This window comes from Castor canadensis, chromosome 12, assembly GCF_047511655.1.
Source record: "Castor canadensis chromosome 12, mCasCan1.hap1v2, whole genome shotgun sequence".
In the NCBI taxonomy this organism is placed as follows: domain Eukaryota; kingdom Metazoa; phylum Chordata; class Mammalia; order Rodentia; family Castoridae; genus Castor; species Castor canadensis.
Window position 1 is genome coordinate 91,455,274 of NC_133397.1, and position 13,505 is coordinate 91,468,778.

Consider the following 13,505-nt stretch of genomic DNA (forward strand, 5'->3'; position numbering starts at 1 on the left):
CACATAGATGAAACCTCAAAATGAACAACAGAGTTCCTAGAATAAACCAAGCTAAAGACTAAATACATGGCACACTATCCAGACATCTCAAGAGGGCTACCCAGGAAATAAAACAAGGACCTCAGCTAAGATGAGGAAGTGGCTCTATGATAGGTATAGATATTATTTTAAGCCAATATAATGATTGGACACTTAGAGAAATGGCTTTGCCCTCTAGGACCCAGGTAGCAGAACAAGTTTGAGAAGAGAATGAGTACAGGAATATATAAACTCTGGATTGGGTCAAGTCTTCCAAAATATAAAGTCTGCAGATAAATGGGCCCTTGTTCACTGTTGAAGATGGAGTCAAACTATTTAGAGCATGAAGATGGTAGTGTTAGGGTCAGGCATGGTATCAGGAGAGCAAGGTATTAAACCATTGCTCTATGGCAAAAGGGATGCAGGCAGGGTCAAGGATTACAGTAACCAACTAGAGGGAGTCAAGTCTCTGTAAGAATAATGTTAAATGCAGTTCCAGGGACAATCTAAAATCAAGATCACTGATATTAACAAGAGAGCAAGGGCTAGTGTCAGTATGCGTCAAAACAGATAAGTGCTATATGCCTACTTGCCAGCATAGCACCCAACCCTACAGGTGCCTGTCTAGCAGCCTCAAAGTCATGGGTGTTGAAAAGAGCTGATAGAGGCTTTGACACTTAAGTCATTAGGCAAAAACATTGGTGAGAGTGGCCCATGAAAATCTTGGCAAATGTGATGAAGTATCTGGCTGGGACTGGGCTGGGAAATCTTCCATTTGTTGCTTCAGACTCCTCCTCACCTTTCCTTGACCTGCTCTGTGACCAGATAGGCTGACCTGCACACTCCATCTCAAGTACTCCATTGTTCACTCATGGCTGCTTCAGCAATTAAAGGACACCAAGCAGAAGTGTAAAGAGCAAAGAATTCCCTCAGCATCTTCCCTGCTAAGCCACTGCGCTCTCTCATTCTCTCTCTCTCTCTCTCTCTCTCTCTCTCTCTCTCTCTCTCTCTCTCTCTCTCTCTCTCTCTCTCCTCTCTCCATCTCTCTCCCTGTCCCTCTCCTTCCCTCTCTCCCTCCCTCCCATGCACATATACTTCCTCTTGTCCCCACTTAAGTCAGGCAGGTGTCATCAAACTCCTGCCATTTGCCACAAATAGTGAACCATTACTTAGGGGTTTTTTTCCTAAACTTTACTTTTGTAATGATCCCCTTATTAAGGTCTGTTCAGATACTAGCTCTGTACATACCATTGGACAGGATTCTGAATGTTCTACAGACTTGACTACCCATTGGCAGTAAAGTTGTTTTTGTATTTCTTTACTTGCAGGATGGATTTTTAAGAGGAGTTGGTAAAGCAATCTCCTAACTTGTGATGAAAAAGAAAGGGCAAGATGACTTCCTTATGAGAGTCAGTGGGTGGCAGTGATTGAAGGCTGTGCAGAGAGCCAGGGCTCCCTGCTTCTACACCATGCCACAGTGATAACAAGAAAAATCAGCCAGAGACACAGCAGCAGGCTCCAGGACTTACTACCTCACCAGGAGATGTTCACTAGGCAGGCCCATACCTGTCCCTGATGCCTGCTTCAGTGGGTCAGCTATAGACAGAACGTTGGAGCCCCAGAACTGCAGGACATGCAGGAGCAAAGCAACCTGAGAGAGCACTTAGATATGACTTATTGCTACTCTTCAGCAAAGTGCTTCTCCCCTGTTACTTGGAGGCATGGATTCCCTGCTGCTAGCAAGCACATGCATTCTGGAAGTCTACTCAGTGAAAAGGAACCAGAAACCAGTAAAGGGGCTTCATCTTCTCACATTGTCTTTCATCTTTAACTTCTAGAGTCTGGATTTCTCCAGGAGGTAGGCACAGCCCAACTTCCTGACATTCAGTAAGACTCCTTTGTGTCCCTGCAGTGACTTCCACAGGAAACCTCAGCACTTTGAGAGGAGATAAATGACTTTGTCCTGAACACTCACCAACAAGCATCTTTTGATGATTTGGGTTTTTGGGTTTTTTTTTTTCGGTGCTAGGGATCGAACCTAGGGTTTTGCTAGACAAGCACTCTACCACTGAGCCATATCCCCAGCACAACAAATATCTCTCAAGTTTTTGTTTTGTTTTGTTTTTTTATAAGCAACATCCTACAGATGGTCTTATAGGCAACTTGGTTCTCAAAGTTGGGCTCCAAAGAGTCCAAATCAGTTTTTCTAAAGTAAATTAGTCGACCTCTTCAAGTGGTCCAAAGTCCAGCAGCATATTGCTGGGTTTATTTTAATATGTGCTGCACAGGCTATTCTTCCACCATTCATCCATCCATTCAATCAAATATGTATCCACAAATATGTATAGCTTTCTGGGTATCCAGTCTACTCCCAGTTATAAGAAGAACCAAAGCCATGTTCCTTGCCTGGAAAAACTACAGCTATGTTTGGGAAATGGAGAAGCTAACAATTGCCTGAGTCCCAATGTTTTGAGAGTCCAGGGATCTTGTAAGGAAAGAGCTAATAAAGGAGGAACCAACTGATTCAGCTGGGGAGGAGTGGGATGGTAAGGTGCCTGATTATCTTGTGCTCCATCATATTCTGGGACCTGGCTCAGTGTCTGGCACACAGTAGATTGTACACAAATACTTGTTGGTGAACAAAGAGTCCTCTTGTCTCACCGCAGATCCTTACCCCATCCCAGGAACTCCTGAGGTACAACCCTGTGCCAGGTCCCACATGGACTGGACAAGGTAGGAGCTGGTTCTTCTCCAGATTCAGATGTGGGACTAATGTCATGACATTTGAAATTCAAAGTTTCTTCCTGATTCTCCTTTGCTGCAAATTTAAGAAAAATACAGTGACAATGGGAATATCTCCTGGATTTATTATTTTTTTAATACAAATAGAAGTTTTCCTCCTCCCTCCTAATCCTCATATCCTTTCTTTCACATGGACAAGGCCTGTAGTTTCTCAGGACCCTGATTAACCTACTGCCTTGGTTTATAGTTCTGACATGTCAGGTCAAAGTGCTTTTGATGAAAGGTTAAAAAAAATGAAGGAGCTGGTGAGTTACCTGCTGGAGGATGGGTTAGATCCCACCTGACTCTCTCATCCAGTTCAGTAGAAAAGGAACACAAAAATAAAGACAAAACATGAGAAGGTTAGACAGGATAGGGAATATTAGTACAATCACCATCATGTGTCCCTTTATGACAGGGACACATTCTCAGAAATGTACTGTCAGGCAATTTTGTCATTGTGCAGTCATCACAGAGTGTACTTGCACAACCCTAGATGGTATAGCTGCCTAGGTACACCAGACAGCCATGGTCCACACTTAAGCTATAAAGAACATGAACATATAGGATAGTGTGACCTTCCTAGGGCCATGATGAGCAATACAACATGAGATTAAATCAAGCACAAGAGAAATTGTGCAATTAAGAGATGAGGTAAATATGAGACTCGTGTGGCTGCTACAGGTATCATAACGGCAGAGTCTTATAGCAAACTTCATCTACCAGAAGGAAGTACACTCTAAAATAATGATAAAAGGTACAGCATAGTAAATACAGAAGCTAGTCACATAGTCATTTCTTGTCACTATCAATCAAGTATGACATACTGTACATAAGTGTATTGTTGTGCTTTTATATGACTGGCCATGCAGTGGGTATGTTTACACCAGCATCACCACAAACATGTAGTTCCGATGTGATTACTGCTATGATGTCATTAATTAACAGGAAATGTTCAGATCCATTATAGTCTTTTGGGGCCACCATCATATGTAATCCTGTTGATCGCTGATGGAAGTACCACCATGTGCTTTGACTATATTTGCTCCCTTAGCACGACTTACAGCATCTCTGCTGGTTCCATTTTGACTTCCAGGTTTTTTTTTTAATTCTTAAGATGATCTAAATGGAATTGAAAGGAGATACTTGTTTAGGAAATGTAATATTAAATGCAGTATTTAATGTAACCACTAGCTGATATTTACCTTTTCGATTTGTGTTGATTACCAATCCATTGACTGTATGTGTGTAGAGTTATTTCTGGGGGTTTGGCCTTTACTGATACATACTATGTGCTGGTTAACAAGCATACCAGGCAGGAGGGAACCAAGGATGAATTAGGTACCCTGGGTGTTTTAAGGGGAGTCCACAGGGCTGGAAAATCTGAAACAATTAATTTGAAAATTCTGATGGCTGCAATGGTAGGGGTGTGAGGAAGAAGGGAGTTTATTTTGCATGTGGGAGAAATAGAAATACTTTTTCTCATTTTTATTAGGATATATTCATAGTATGTGGGGTATTCATTGTGACAATTTTGAATAGGTTTACATTGTACATTGGTTAGGTCAACCCTACCTTCTCCCTGCTTGAAACCCTCCCCACAAAGTTGAAATACTTTTGACAGATACTATACTGTGATACTTTATAAACATGGCCCCTGAATTCTTTGACACTTCTTCCATCAAAAAAATCAGTGTCCCCTGCCCTTGAACCTGGTCTAGGTGACTGGCTGATAGAATATGGCAGAACTGATGCTGTGCACTTTCCGAACTCAAGCCTCAAGAAGCTGACAACTTCTACTTCCTGTCTCTTAGGCCACTTGATCTTGAAAGCCACCACCATGCTTGGTGGAAGCCCAAAAGTATCCCACCTGGAGAGAACACATGGTGAGGCTCAACTTCTGGAAGTGAGAAGAATGCTGGCCAGTCTCCACCTGTTTCAGCCCCTAAGCATCCAGCAATAATCAGTGCCTGACTGGCTCAACCAAGGAGTCCTGCAGGTTTCACTGGGGTTTTCTTATGCAATACTCAGTAGGTGGCTAGGAATGTAGTCATATGAAGGCTTGATTGGGATAGAGAGACAGCTGGTTTCCCTCCCTCTCCATGTAGTCTCAGTGCCTTCCACTTATCTCCACCTTTGCCTTCCTCACAGCATGGCAACCTGAAGGTACTTGGGTTTTTGACATGGCAGCTGGCTCCCCTCAGAGTAGATATTCAAGAGAACAAGACAGAAGTTGCAAAGCTTCTTATGCCCTAAACTTAAAAGGCTTGCTGCCAGCCCAGGTTCAATGCAGAGGGAACTATACAAGGGCATGAGGTGTGGCTCAGTGACAGGGGCACCTCTGAAGAGCAGATAGTAGCTTAGCTATTATCCTGTAGAGAGTGGAGCTTTTAAGCAAGAGAAGGATTTGATTTGAGTTTTATTTAAAGCAATTATTCTGAGATTAGGTAGACTAGATCAGGAAGGAATGGCCCTTTTCCTTTCTGAGTGGCACCTAGGGTATCTACGGAGGCTTGGAGAGAGCTCTCAGATGCCGAGAACAAAAGCCCTGTGCCCGAAGCAGAAAGTCTCCATCCTTTTAAACGGAATAGCCACCACTACACCAATAGAGAAGCTCAGAATGATTTACTTTCCCTGTTACATTCCAAACTAACTTCCTAATATCTCAAGAGGGAGCAGAGAAAAACTTAACTGGTAAAAACAGACAGGATGCAAAACCAGCTACATAAAGAGTACACCTACATCTTGCTTCTATTTGCTGCATGACAATGTGGATGTGGTAGGGGACAATAGGAGCACTACACTAGAAACAAAGCAAAGGACCATTGTGAATCCTAGCTTGTAGTAAGAGTCTGTATTTCATCATCACACAAAACTCGTTGGTTTTGCCTTTGAGGACAGGTCAGTCCAGCTGGGACTCTGGGGTATGAGAGCAGATACTGGTGGAAGAGGAAAGGCTGCCCCCATTGTCACACACCTGTTGGAATCCAAGTCCTTGCTCACCTCTTTATAAACATTCTCTCATTTAATTCTCAGAACAGCCATACAATGTATGAACCACTGCCAGGTTTTCTGAGATAAGGGACCCTAAAGATAACTCACCCAAACCCACGCAGCTTACAGTCCTGGAGGCAGGAACAGAAGTGATGGCTTTCTGACCCCACATCCATGCTCTGTCCTACATTAAAAAAAAATGAATTCCTTTCAGCATTTTGCTGTCAGAGTACCTGCAAATGAATGACTCCTTGAGTTGTGAGGTTACTGGCCACAAATTTAATAACTGGTTCTTAGAAGTAAGCTAAGGCTATAAGTCATAGACATTCCAACTAGAACTTAAAATTCCTCTATTCTATCAGCCGCCCCCCCACCCCAGGTAAGAAATCCCTCTATTCTCCAAAGAATTCTTAGCATAGTTCAGCTGGAAAAATTGGCAAATGCTACTCCTATGGCTTCTATTTCTCTCGTTTCTATAATGCTTCAATTGCCTGAGACTTTGTAGCCTGTTAAACATAAAGTCTGGCAGGGCTGAAAGTGTTCACCTGCACGGTTACACAAGGCTGCAGGGGTCTTTAAGGCCTTGGGACTGTGTGTACAGCCCAATTAAATCAAGTCTTGTGTGATGCAGTCTCAGAATTCCAAGAAAGGCTGAAATCTCAAAACCCGTCAAGTGTCAGTCACTTGCAGTGGCTTCAGGTCACCTTATGTATCACCAGTGTCCATCCAGAGAATGAAAACACACCTGTTACTTTTCATTACTTTTGTAATGACAAAGAACAGTTGACTACATATCGAGGAGCTGACAAGGCAGAAAGGAATATTTTTAAAGGGCAGCAATTGCAGAGAGAAGTTTCCTCTTCTAGGACAAGTGGTTGAGGTTCTCTAAACTTAGAAGTTTGAACAAGAGCCCAAACAGGACTGGGAAACAGACTTCTGAAGAAGGTACCCACTGGCTAGAACAGGCATCTCTGACAGTAAAATGAAGCTGGTTCTATATGTGTGAGGAAAATGACAAACTAAATTTAACTGTCACTCCTGCAATGAGCCGCTGCTGTGTGAGTGAAGGAGTGAGGCAGGTGACTCTACAGGCACTGGATGCAAACCAGAAGTAGCCAGTTCCCCCATCCTCCTCCAAAGCGCCCCCTATTGATAATGTCTATCAGGGGAAGCAGCTGGCAAAACAAAAGTGTGGTTTGCAGAGATCCCACGCTGGCTGGCATCACAAAAACTATATAGAAGTGGGTTTGAACTTGAGAGACAACAACTTAAAAGCCCGCATATTTATTAAGATCTTGAAAATAAATTCGACACCAAAAACAAAAAAAGAAAATCATAGCACTAAAAGATGCTCATTTGGAAAAATGTTTTGAATCTAACCACTTGCTTTCTATATTAAGTCATTTCCTTTGTACTGGAAGGGGAAAAATTATTATTGGAAACCCTGCATTCAAGCAATGCAAATCTGTCTTCAAGTTCATTTAGCAAAGTGACATTTAAATTACTGAGAAGAATGGAATAAACTCTATGTTATTTGCACTCTCCCAATACACTGGATAAAATTGTCCTGGGATCAGCAACTGATTAAGCTGATTATATACCTCATACATGTAGGATGTGGTTTTCAACTGGCCACAATCAAAATACAATTTACTCCTGTTAGTATAGTAATGTAGATGCTATAAAAGGAATCTCTTGGTAAGTGTTTTTCATTTACATTTCTCCTACCATTAGCAGAGTATTTTCACAGCCTCACTTCATTTTCTCCCTGCCTTCAATTACATATTTTAACCATGAGGTTTTTGTACTTTTCAGAGTCAGTACTGGGAGGGAATCTCACTACATGTTGAGAAGGAAGCGGGCAAAGTTGTGGACTTCTAGGAAACCATACATGCTTGTGTTAGCCGGGAAAATGGCAGAAAAAAAGATGACAGAAGTTTCTGAAAAGGTGTAGGGAAAAATATAAGGTAGGGCAGGAGAGCAGCTGACAACAGTACCAGGTGGAAATAGATTCACCAACCACATGAAAAGTTGTCATGTGTGTGTGCATCTGTTCTCAAAGAATGGCATGAGGACAGGATCCCCAGGGCAACTGCTCATCCAAAAGGAAGGAAAATGCTTACTTGTGATATGGAAGACTGGACATGGCTTGTTGTCTCTGCTCTCAACAGCACGCCAGTGATCTGTGTATTGCATATTTCCTTGGCCAGATCGTACATGGAAACACTACAAGGACCTATGAAGGCTAGAAGGCTGTTTGCTTCTAGTTGGTCATTCAGAAACATATGTGCAGCCCTAAGTCTTCTTTCCTTCTCCACTGCAACAAATCACTCCATACTGTCACCATTTTGTACCTGATCCTATTAGTGTGGGTTCTCCAGAAAAACAGAACCAATAGAACACACACACATACACACACACGGAGAAATGAAGAGAGACAAAGACAGAGAGATTGATTATGAGGGATTGGTTCATGCAATTTTGGAGCCTGAGAAGTCTCAGCAATCTGCCATCTACAAGCTGGAGAAACAGGAAAGCTGTTAATTTTACTTCAATCCAAGTCCAAGGCCTGAGAACAAAGGCAGCTAATGGTGTAAGTTCCAGTCTGAATTGAAAAGACCTGAGAATCAGGAGCTCCAGTGTCCAAGGACAGAAGAAGATAGATGTCCCAGCTCAAGAAAAGAAAGCAAACTTATCCTTCTTCTGCCTTTTTGTTCTGTTAAGGCCCTCAACCAAGTAGGTGGTGTCCACCCATGTTAGTGATGATGGAACCTCATAACTCAGTCCATGGATTCAAATGCTAATATCGTCTGGAAATACCATCACATGTATACCCAGAAGTCAGGTATTACAGCTATATGGGCATTCCTTAGCCCAGTCATGTTGACACATAGAATTAGCTATCACACTAGTCTTTCCAATTCTATTCTTGTTCCCTTCCAATATATTCTCAGTTGGACAGCCAGAGTGAGTTTTAAAAACTCAAATTCAACCATACCCATCCCTTGAAGCTCTCAAAGTTCCTATTTCACTTAGACTAAAATCAAAAAATTTTTAACAGACTTTCTATGACCCTGCATGATCTCATCCCTGTCTAGCCTGCCAGCTTCCTCTATTATCATTTTCCTTGCTCAGTCTGCACTAGCTGCTCTCTCTTTCCATCTCTCTGAAATAATCTCTCCTCTGTGTCTTGCATAGATAAATCATACTCCTTTTTTATCCCTGAGGTTGAGTCACTCCCTTGAAGAAGCTTCCCTTGTGTCACCCTATGCTTTTCTTCTCCAATCTAGAGAAGGTCCCCATGTTCATTTCTTTACAGATCCTAATCATAATTCATAATCCAAGTGCATTTATCTAGTTAATACCCTGCTCCCTGCTAGAAAGTATGTCCCGGGAAGGTAGGGTTCCTGGCCTTTTCTTTTTCTAATTAGCTGTGTGCTCCTGGTACCTATCATAGGCCTGACACTCAGTAATACCTGGTGAATAAATTAGCAGTGCAAAAACATATCATCAGACATAGCTGTCCTCAAAAGTCATTGTCAGGGCTCCCCAGCCCTGAGCCCTGAAGCATGAAGCAGAGCACATGCTTGGTATGCACGAGGCCCTGGAGACGACCCTCAGTACTGCAAAAGAATGAACCCAACAAAACCATTTTCATATGCTGATATAGAGTTTTTACTGGCCAAGTTTATTCCTTCAGGCCCAGCTTGTTGCTACCTTCGCAAACCACACCCCTTCTTAGCTTTCCTCTCCTCACTAGCTGTCAGCTACTAACATCCAAAATCATTAATTCTTTCTCTCCCTTGGATAAGCTCTGCACCTCAGTGGGCCCTGAATGGAGTAGTAGGCCTGTCTTTCTGTGTTTCATTGAGGTAGTCTGCCAAATGAAGGGCTCATGCAGGCAGTCCCCGTCCTTCAGCATCACTCTTCCCTTACCCTGGCTCCTCCAACATTAATTTCTGAAGTAAAGGGGAAATTGTTTGCTTACACTTATTTTTATTTTCTGATCTCCACAACAATCTCCCGAAGTCATGAAAAATGTTGCTTGCCATATGCATGTGGTCTATGTGTGTTGTGATCACAGCATGTGGATTCTGTCCCCGAATTGAGGACTGTTTAGCTATTTTAAGGTGAAGAGTAGGTCATTCAAAGGACCAGACACAATTCTGATGAACCAAACATACCTGGCCCCACCATGGAGCCTGCATCCTAGGAGATTGTGGCATAGGGGAGGGGCTCCCTTCTCCCATTTACTTGGTGAACATGGAAATTCTGACTTGCAGAATTTATCTCCTTGTTAAAATTCTCTAAAATATGCCAAAATGCTTTTACATTCAAAACTCTATGCTTTATGTCATGAATATTTCATTTCTTATTTTCAAATATTCTAGTTAGCATAGATGCAGGGGAGAATATTTTACACTAGATAAGGAAAGATTACATTTGCATATGTACTCATTGTCTTAGTCCATTTGGGGATGCTATAGCAAGATAACATAAACTAGGTGGTTTTTAAACAACAGAGATTTATTTCTCACAGTTCTGGAAACTGTAAGTTCAGGACAAAGGCACTAGCAGATTTGATGTCTGAGGAGCTCACTTTCTGGTTCATAGGCTGCATTTCTCTTCATTCTCACATGGTGGAAGAGGCAAGGGAGCTCTCTGGAGCCTCTTTTGTAAGGACACTAATTCCATTCATGAGAACCACCCCCTTGACCTGATCACCTCCCAAAGACCCCAAGTCATAATCCCATCACCTGGCGTTAGGATTTTAACATATGACTTTAGGAGGAGTACAAACATTCAGACACAACACTCATAAGGAAAATTTGCCAAATACACTCAAGTGAGCCTGTACTGTCTTGCCAGCAAGAATATTTTATCTAGATCTGTAAGTAGGCGGTGTAAGTAGGTTCTATAAGTAGGTGTAAAGTACATGAAAATGTTTTATAAATTAATGGCTGAAGCAGAACTAATAGTTCAACATTAACTAAAACTAAACCAGTACAGATCCCTTCAGCAAGAATCAAATGTTCTTTCCTCTGCTGACTACAACCAGAGGACAACATCTCAAATGGAATGCAACCTTGCCACAGTGGTATGAGCAAGTCCCTCCACCAGAAATCTGCCAGTGTGATTGCTGTGGTAGATGCTGGATTCTAAATGCAGCAATCACAATGACAGAATTCATCAGACCTAAAAAGAGAGGAAGAATATGCATGATTAAACCACTATCACAGGAAAATGTTTGACACAGCAACATTGAAAAAACCTGGGAGTTTCAACTCTGTCCAACTATAAGGAGTTTGGCTTAGTTTTTAAGTGTAAACAGCTAACAGAGAGAAACAGAATCAAAATGGGACAATCAGACTTGGAACTTCCATAAGTAACTTTCCATCAAAGATTTTTGCTCTTTTATGGGATGGGGGCACTTTTGCTATCTTGATCTCCAGGTAAGAAGCAGTGCAGAGAGACAACCATCTCAAGTCTCCTTGTTAGAGATCAAGTTAGAGGCAGGGCCCACAGCTTCTCATAAACACTTTTGTGGGTATTGAATTCACATTCTCCAATTCCATGTCATTCAGGGAGAAAGAGGACATTTCAGAATTGAGCCCAGGAGAGGCCTCTGTGGTATGTGGAGTCTGGTTAATTCCACATTCTACAATTTAAAAGAATTTTCAAAAGATTTTATTAGAGGGATTCTTGATTTAAAGTGGCACTTTAGGAAGTAATCAACTGTTTTACTGTCATATTGAGATAATAGCTACTTCTCAGCCTATATAAACTCAAATAATATCAATATCTTGGTCTAAGCACAGGAGAATGAAGCATTAGAGAGCATACTGACTGGAAAGGGGTCCTTACAGCTAAAAATCCATGAGACTCACCAATCAGAAGAGAACACATACTAATCACAAAGGTGAGATAAGTGATAAATTGTATTGACACCAATTCATTTCTTAATACTGGATAAATGAGAAAAAGAAAAGGAGAGTAAATAAAATGAAGCAAGAAAGGAAAAGTAATAAAAAAAAGGAATGTACAAAAAGCACAGCCCACTTACTGAATGTGACAGTGTACACCTATAATCTTAGCACTCATAACTAATCAAAAAAGAAAAAAATGAACCAGCCCACTGGTGTCAAGTATAAACATGTCTTCATAATTTGGAAACCTCCAGTTAATTTAGACAATTTACTCAATTAAAAGGGAGTCATTTAAAAATACTTTTGTCATTAGCTTCCTTTAATGATGATTTAGTTTTTCATCCATTTATAAGATATATCAAAATATTGATCTAGGGTTTGGGCTCTTATGATGCTTAGTCATTAATGTAAGCCAGCCTTTTAGGATGGAGACAGATCACCTTAGTAAACACATAGGGCCATGATAAATACTCTATTGCCACTGCCACCATTACCAACACACCACCACAATCACCATCACCACCATCACTACCACCACCATCACCATCACTATCATTTATTACTACCACCACTGCCACCACTCCCATCCTATCATCAATATCACCATTATCACCACCACCTTCAGCAGCACCAAAACTGCTCCTATCACTACCACCATAATTACAACCACCATTACTATGTATCACCATCACACAACCACTATAGCAATTAATATTATTATCACCACAACTACCACCACCACTATATCACCATCACTACTACCAACTCTATCATTACCACCATCTTCACTATCACCACTCCCAAAACTACTGCCACAAGTACAACCACCATGATCACCATCTCTACCATAACAACTACCACCACACGCACAATAAACACTACCACTACCACCACAATCAATACCACTACCATTACCACCATCACCATACCATCTTTCAAGTCAAAATTAAAGCAAAGCAATATTTCTTTTGTCTTTGCTAAAATGTTATCTAAATTTGCTTCCTTTGAGTAGGGTATGAAGCTCTTCTAATGTAAAAGGAACAGTTAATTTAATTAACTTAACAATAGTGTAACATTTTGTGTTTATAACAAAAATGTTTAGAGTGTATGAATTTAGAGATTTGATCCAGGCCTCTGTGTGGAAGAGACAGTACATAGAAAGGATCCTTGTAGTCTTTAATTATTGGGTTCACACCATCAGTTCCAGCAACCACCTCTCTGTTCACCTGTTCAATATATATTAGCACTTTAAATTTAAGTTACAATTTCTTCCTTGGATTTAAAAATAATTCTACCTTTACTGGCATTAGTTTATAAAACAGGATAACATTTTTATGAAAGAGTAATAATCTTTCTTCTTCATGTTTTGCAGTCTGTAAACAAAAGAGTATGTTAGGATTCCCTTAAAATTTCAGGACAAATTATTGGCAAAGGCAGCAGGGGAAAAATTCAAGATAAACAAACAAAAATTCCTTTCCACCAGATCACATTGCCTACCAACTCATTGAAATTCCATTCTGAACTCAAGCTACATAAGATTAACAATTCTATACATAGGAAGAATTTAGAAAAATTAAGACACATTTCTTACTGGATTGAAAAACTTCCTAAATGCTAGGAATTGTAAAAACAAATGTTTCAGCTCATTTTTCATTCAGTGAGTAATAAAAGTAGAAGGATGACAAATTGATATAATCAAGTCATCTTCTCAAAATGAAGATCTATCTTGCCTTTCAGGTTCCACAGGCACATCGTGTGTGCCCCTTAATTACCCTTCGACACCTA

At 41.0% G+C, this 13,505-nt stretch overlaps 1 long non-coding RNA gene across 1 annotated transcript in view; it reads right to left on the bottom strand.

Annotated features, from left to right (window-relative positions):
- Nucleotides 1-3,131, bottom strand: part of LOC109677054 (uncharacterized) — a 28,165-nt gene extending 25,034 nt beyond the window's left edge. The window contains exons 1-2 of the long non-coding RNA XR_012440093.1: nucleotides 3,075-3,131; nucleotides 2,693-2,836 (exon numbers count right to left, since the gene is read on the bottom strand). This is a non-coding gene — a long non-coding RNA (uncharacterized lncRNA). The remainder of the gene's footprint in view (nucleotides 1-2,692; nucleotides 2,837-3,074) is intronic.
- Nucleotides 3,132-13,505: the final 10,374 nt, after the last annotated feature.